Here is a 7,353-nt window from a genome sequence, read left to right as displayed (position 1 = left end):
AGCTTAATATCTGCTGCTTTTCTTTCTTATTTAGGGCTATCCTCTACCCACTCCATTGAAGTTCTGTCCCCAGAATACTGACCCTCATCTCCTCTCACCTTCTTAACTGGCTCTTCTTACTCCAAACATTATACACCAATAAGATGAAACTTCAGCAGTTTTCATACTGGCTCTTTTGTATTTAAGTAACTCTAGTGAGTCTTGGTGAATTTGTACACTACAGAGCTTCCTGAAATTCATATTTTGGCCCCTCCACCACAAGGCTGACCTATCTTTCTAGCCTCATCTTGATTGTCTCAACCTTCCATTAAAACAGACTTTTTATTTGTGTCCTTGCTTCTGTTCCTTTATTCAAGTTTCTACTCAATGAAAATTATCTCTGTTAACAATTTGTTACCTCACCTATTGACATAGTGAATCCTCAAGCTCCCATCCCTAAACAAATATCATCCAAGAATTTCCCAGAGCTCTCCTCCTCTGGAACTAATTCTCTTTATCTCTCTGTGTATCTTCCTTGGGAGTTCATCTTTTTGTTATTTTCCAAACTCTTTTTAATTCTAAGATTCTCTGATAATTTCTGAAATATCTGTCTCATACTAAACTAACAAATATTTATTGCTGGACAATGAAATGTACCTCCACCCTTGGAGTAAATAGTAAAGACAACCCTGTAGCATCTGGAATGCAACCAAGCAGAAAGGGCTAATTAATAAACTTTAAAGATATGGTTGGTCTATGCGGAATCGTTTGAGTCTCAGTAATCATTGTAAGGCCAATTATCTGCAGCCATTAAATATACATTATACAAACATTAACATTTAAAAGTGTGTGGCTGGCCAGGTGCGATTGCTCACGCCTGAATCCCAGCACTTTGGGAGGCTGAGGCAGGCGAATCATGACGTCAGGAGTTCAAGACCAGCCTGACCAACATGGTGAAATCCCATCTCTACTGAAAATACAAAAAATTAGCTGGGCATAGTGGTGGTCACCTGTAATCCCAGCTACTCAAGGAGACTGAGACAGGAGAATCACTTGAACCCAAGAAGTGGAGATTGCAGTGAGCTGAGATCGCACCACTGCACTCGAGCCTGGGTGACAGAGTAAGACTCTGTCTAAAAAAAAAAAAAAAAAAAAGTGTGGTGGCTATACTAATGTAGTCATATACCACCAAAGCAAATTTCCACCAGAAAGTAGGACTTAGAGATACATAACATTTCATGACGACGAAAGAACTCATTCAACAAGAATATCAACCAATCCTAAATTTGTGTGCACTTAATAATAGTTTCAGAATATATACGTATAGTAAAAGTAGATTGTAAAAAAAAAAAAAAAAAAAAAAAAAAAAAAAAAACACGCACACACACAAAAAAAGTTTAAAAAAACAGTAGCTGAGCATGGTGATTCATGCCTACAGTCCCAACTACTCGGGAGACTGAGGCAGGAGGATCAATTGAGCCCAGAGTTTGTGGCTACGATGATCTATAATTGTACCACTGCACTCCAGCCTAGGTGACAGAGAAAGACCTTGTTTCTTATTTTTAAAAATAAATAAATAAAAGCAGAAATAGACAATAAGCCAAGATTTTAACACATCACTGGGTAACTGATGTAAGGAAACAAAAAGCAATTAGGATACAACAGACTTTAAAAAATGCTATCAACAAAACTGACCTAATTAACATTTCTTGAACACTCTACACAACAACTTCAGAATACACACAAGTGCACATAGAATATAAAACAAGCATTTAAAAATTCTCAACAAATGTGAGAGAAAGACAATCATAAGGATACACCCTCTAACCTCAGTAAAATTAAACCAGCAATTTTTAAAAAGGTAACTAAAGTGCTCCCACTACTTCTCCTCCACCACCCAGCCATTCTCCATCTTAGCACCAATCATAGCATTTATCGCAGCTCAAATTTTATAATCTTTCTCATTTTAGCCTTCTTTCCCACTAGACAGTAAGCCCCCTGAAGGAAAGATCTCATCTCGTTTCCTACAGTATTCCCCCGTGTCAGGAACAATATCTAACTTGAGGCAGGCTCTCAAGAAATGTGTGTTGAATACACGAACAGCACTGATGGAGAGATGAATCTGAAAAAGAATCCGGATGCACTGTTTCCTGGTACTGAATAAAGAAGATAAGGGTATGTGTGCATATTGATCAAGATATTTTTGGTTAGTAGTAAGAGAACCCCAGTTTTAACTGACATAGGCAGAAAAAGGGAATTTCTTGACCCCTTTAACTAAAAAGTATAGAAGTAGCACCTTCAGGAATAGCTAGAGCTGGGGATTCAGATCACATAATTGGCTCCCTCTCTTTCTTTCCTTTTTTTTTTTTTTTTCATCTCTTAGAGTTACGATGACTCCAGTCTCATGTAGGACCTATTTTCATGGTATAAGCATAAGCATACTGGTGATTAATGCACAAACTTTACCCTCCTAGCTTAGTCATCCCAGCAAAATATAAACTTCTCACTCTGAATCATTCCTGAGGTGGTTTCTCACTGGATACTCTTTGGCTCTATATCTATTCAAAACACAGTCACCCTGGCCAGGAAGATTAACTTGTTTTATTGAACACCCAAATTCAAAGGATATGATCACTCCCATTCAAACCAGACAAACTGAGTGGAGCAAGGGTTTTCCCAGAGGAAAACTGAGACACTATTACCAGAAGAAAGAGACATGTATACCGAGCAAGCACAAACCTTTGCAGGCCCTCTCTAATGCAGATGCAAAAAGTGTATGGATTAAAAAATAAGAAGTTGTGGGCTGGGTGCGGTGGCTCACGTGTGTAATCCTGGCATTTTGGAAGGCTCAGGCAGGTGGATCACGAGGTCAGGAGATCAAGACCATCCTGGCTAACATGATGAAAACCTGTCTCTACTAAAAATACACACACACACACACACACACACACACACACACACACACAAAAAAAAAAAAAAAAAAAAAAAAAAACTAGCCAGGCATGGGTGGCATTCTTCTGTAGTCCCAGTTATTCAGGAGGCTGAGGCAGGAGGCTGAGGCAGGGAAATCCCTGGAGTCCCAGATATTCAGGAGGCTGAGGCAAGGGAATCCCTGGAGGTAGAGGTTGCAGTGAGCCGAGATTGCACCACTGCACTCCAGCCTGGGTGACACAGCAAGACTCCATCTCAAAAAAAAAAGGAAGTTGTGAAAGATTTTCCCTAATGGCCTTCATGGGCTACTGTGAAGGAGATGGTGAAGGTTTGAATGCATCTGTGAAGGGAATGGAATATTAAATAAAAACAAGACAAAAACAAAACAAGACAAAGGACAAAGCTACTTAAGAAACCACAGTGTTTTCACGATGGTACCAGTCTTCACAGTTGCATGAGTTCTTCCAGCATCAGGCCACTTGAGGACTTGAAAAGGTAAAAAGTGGCATCATCCCGGGGCTGGGGGCTTGGCAAGTGGGTGCTGTCTAGCTAATAAATGGAAAGGTCAAGGACTGAGGAGTCTCAGGGGTCAGCAACAGAACAGGCATGAAGTGTAGGGGATCCGAGGATGAGACATGAGCATTTTCAGGTAATGACCAAGTGCAGGGAGTGAGGTTGAACTGGAGTTGAGGTAAGAGTTATGAGAGTTACGAAGGCCCAGGAATTTTGAGGTGTTTTGATGAGTTGTTTACATGGAAATGAGGATCTCTGAGAATGACGGCAGGAGCTGGGGTGAAGAGGCAGATGAATGCTTTCCACACCTCAGTCCTGCCTTCTTTGCACAACTTTCACTGTAGAGGATATCTATAGACTGGCCAGCATCCATTCCCCTTTCCTCTAGAAAAATAACACCTCCTTTTTTTTGGCCCAGAGAACCACCCTGCCCTCATGTTTAGTTAGGTGGGTCATTTGAAGTTGATCACACCCAGACTCCATGGTAGGCATGTGACAAGGCCTTAGAAAGTATCATGTTTTGGCTGGGCATGGCGGCTCACACCTGTAATCTCAACACTTTGGGAGGCTGATGGGGGTGGATCATGAGGTCAGGAGATTGAGACCATCCTGGCCAACATAGTGAAACCCGATCTCTCCTTAAAAAAAATTAGCTGAGTGTGGTGGTGCACACCTGTAGTCCCAGCTACTTGGGAGGCTGAGGCCGGAGAATTGCTTGAATCTGGAGGTGGAAGTTACAGTGAGCCAAGATCGGGCCACTGCACTCCAACCTGGTGACAGAGCGAGACTTCATCTCAAAAAAAAGAGAAGTATCATATTTTATTCTCCTGTCACAGTGTTTGAATCAGGGTGGACACATGACCCAAACTAGGCCAATTATTGAGGTTATTGAGAAAGAAGCTTTCTCTTTCTACCAGGATTGTTAATCTACTGTAAGTCTGGAGTTTCTAGAGGCCTTCTCTGCAACCTCAGGGGCAAAATGTTGTTTTAGAAGAAGCCTATATGGAGTGAAATGGAGCTGAAAGAGAGAGAGAAAAAATGCCTAATAATATCATTGGTCACCTGGATTCAGCTCTTCTAGTAGTTTCAGATCTATCCCTAGACTTCTAAGATATATAATCTAGAGACTTTTGCTATACTCCCTCTGAGGAAAAACTTAAAGCCCAGGCACAAACTCTTTTTTCCTTTCTAACCTATTTAGAGTTATTAGAAATCTGCTGAAACAATCAGAACTAGAGGAGATAAGACTCAGAGAGTAGGAAGCGTAAAAAGGTGATTTGGCATTCTGAAGCTACTTTCTCCTTAGGGAAAAACTTTGTCAAGTTGGCATGCAAAAGAGAGAATAAGAATCCAGACTTTTCCTGGGCAGAGCTCCCTCTGTTTGAGGACAGAGAAACCAACAGAGCTGTTGAATTCTGAAGCTAAACAAAAAGCCTTTTAAAAGCAGGATAGTGTTTTCAACAATCTCACAGCGCTGGAGAGACAAGGATTGGAATTTTAGGCCTTGCTAGGAGAAGGAGTTTGAGGTGAACACATTAATCTCTCAACTGGCAGTCCTGGAGGACTAGAAGCAAACAGAGTTAGATGGAACATTACTAAAATTGCAACCCAGCCTTGACTCACCTTAGTTTGATTCGATTAAGGTGATCAGCCCCCACTCTATCTATCTAACATAGGAAACAGTGAAAGCGTTTTTCTATGGAAGAAGATAATATCATCTAGAGAGTCTACAATGTTTTTATACAATGTTTAATCAAAAATTACTAGGTATGCCAAGAAACAAGACCATATGATGGAAGACAAAGTGAAATAATAAACAGAAACAAATATGTGAGCCAATAAATTTCTTTTCTTGGCTTAGGCCATTTTGAGGTGGATTTTCATCATGATAGAAAAATTCCTAACTAATATACTCACAGTCCTTCACTGTTCAGATCAGCCATCATAGTACCCATGGCAGAAATTGTTCCACAATTTTCCCTTATATTTTGTCCAGATTCAAACTAGAATAGTTTAGACTATAGTGCCCTAATTTTTCACTATTAAGTTTCCAGAACAAAAGTTGCCATATATTTACATTCTCTGTTATCTTAGTCTATTCAAGTTGCCATAATGAATTATCTAAGGCTGGATGACATAAACAACAGAAATGCATGGCTCATAGTTCTGGGGGCTGGGAAATCCAAAATTAAGGCATTGACAGATTCAATGCCTGGTGAGGGCCTGGTCTCTGCTTCATATAGCACCTTCTTGCTGCATCCTCCTGTGGCAGAAGGGCAAACAAGCTCCGTCAGGTCTCTTTCAGGAGGGCACTAATCCCATTCACAGGGCCTCCACCCTTATGACCTAGTCATCTCCAAAGGCCCCACCTCTTAATACCAATACACTGGAGATTTGATTTCAACCCATGAATGTAAGGGAGACACAAATATTTAGACCCTACCACCTGTCCTTCAGCATCAATAGCAATAATGCTAGGAATTTATGTGGAGCTTTATAGTTTATGAAATGCTTCACATATATTACCAATAGTCAAAGTCATAGGGAACGCTTAAGGTAAATATCAGTTTCTCCATTAATAGACGAATCGCTTAAGTATGTGGTTAAGTCATGGCTATAGATAAAGAAGCTGAAGATTAGAGCACATGCCCAAGCTACTTAAATTACTTGCCCAAGGTCACACAGAAGTGACAGAGTGGAGTCTTGAACACAGGCTTCCTTGGTTCCTTGCAGGACTCCACTGGGCAATAAGTCCAGTTGCCCTTGGTTCTGGTCCCAGCTCCATCATCTTCTGGTTTTATAACCTTGAGATGGTCATTTCAGCTCTCCACACCTGAGCGTATTTATCTGCCCTCCAAGGCTGTGCCTATTGCCCTTGACCCTTCCTGGCATTCTTCAAAATGTATCATCCAATCTGTTTCCAACTTTTAGAGCAAGAGGATCTTAATATGAGATCTCTGGACTTCTATTTCAATGAATCCATTAACACCATGAAATTATAAGCAAATTTCATGTGAACATATGGATGCGCATTTTGTGAGGGCACCTCAGAGTCACAAAGGATTCCATGACCCCCAAAAGTTTAAGAATTCGGCCTTGAGCCATACTAGATGAGCAGGTACATATGACATGCCTTAACATGTTTCTTCTTCTCCGATAGGATTTGCATTTGAACATGAACTTTCAACGCATAACCCAAGGTAATGATAAATGTCAGAAACTTCAGTTACCAGGGCGGAGCTAATTCAGAGGTTAGTTTGAAATGGGAGGTTTTCATTTCCTTAATAAAAATAATACTTTAAATGGTAATGCCTATAGCACTTGCAACTGATATATCTCAATTTTGTTTTTAGTCGTAATAACCCTAACACTAAGAAAGGAACAGATGTAATGGTTTCCCTGTGCATGATTCCAGGAGTTTTTTAAAAAAAATGTTTAAGTTCAGCACTCAGTGCCTGGTCCTCTTTTTCTCTCTTTAAAGGCAAAGCCAGGACTTGAAATTGGGAGTTTCTGATTGCTGGCCACGAGGGTCCTTTATTCATCCCTAGAGTGGAATCAGTGCAGTGAGAAAGGGGCAGAGTCCTAAGCACATTTATTTCCTCTGCCCACACTCAATAGGCAGCCCCACGTAGCACCTCCCCCAAGATCCCATTCTCAGGCACAGAAGGGTGGCAAAAGTAGCTGAGATCCACAGTAAGGCATTAACAAATCGCATTTTCTTAAGGGCATCCCATCCCCTCAGTCACATGCATGTTTGTGGGCATGCTGGAGATTACTAATCAAGTGCAGCTGGCCTCAAGCTGACGGCCAGGACACACGTGTGCAGGCACACACACACGCACACACACACACGCGAACATTCACACACACATACACATGTTTAGAGGATGCCTGCTGCCAATTTCTTGCCTGGCAAACCAGGAACATTTT

This window comes from Saimiri boliviensis, chromosome 20 (assembly GCF_048565385.1).
Source record: "Saimiri boliviensis isolate mSaiBol1 chromosome 20, mSaiBol1.pri, whole genome shotgun sequence".
Classification (NCBI taxonomy): Eukaryota; Metazoa; Chordata; class Mammalia; order Primates; family Cebidae; genus Saimiri; species Saimiri boliviensis.
This window is presented reverse-complemented; position numbering follows the sequence as displayed.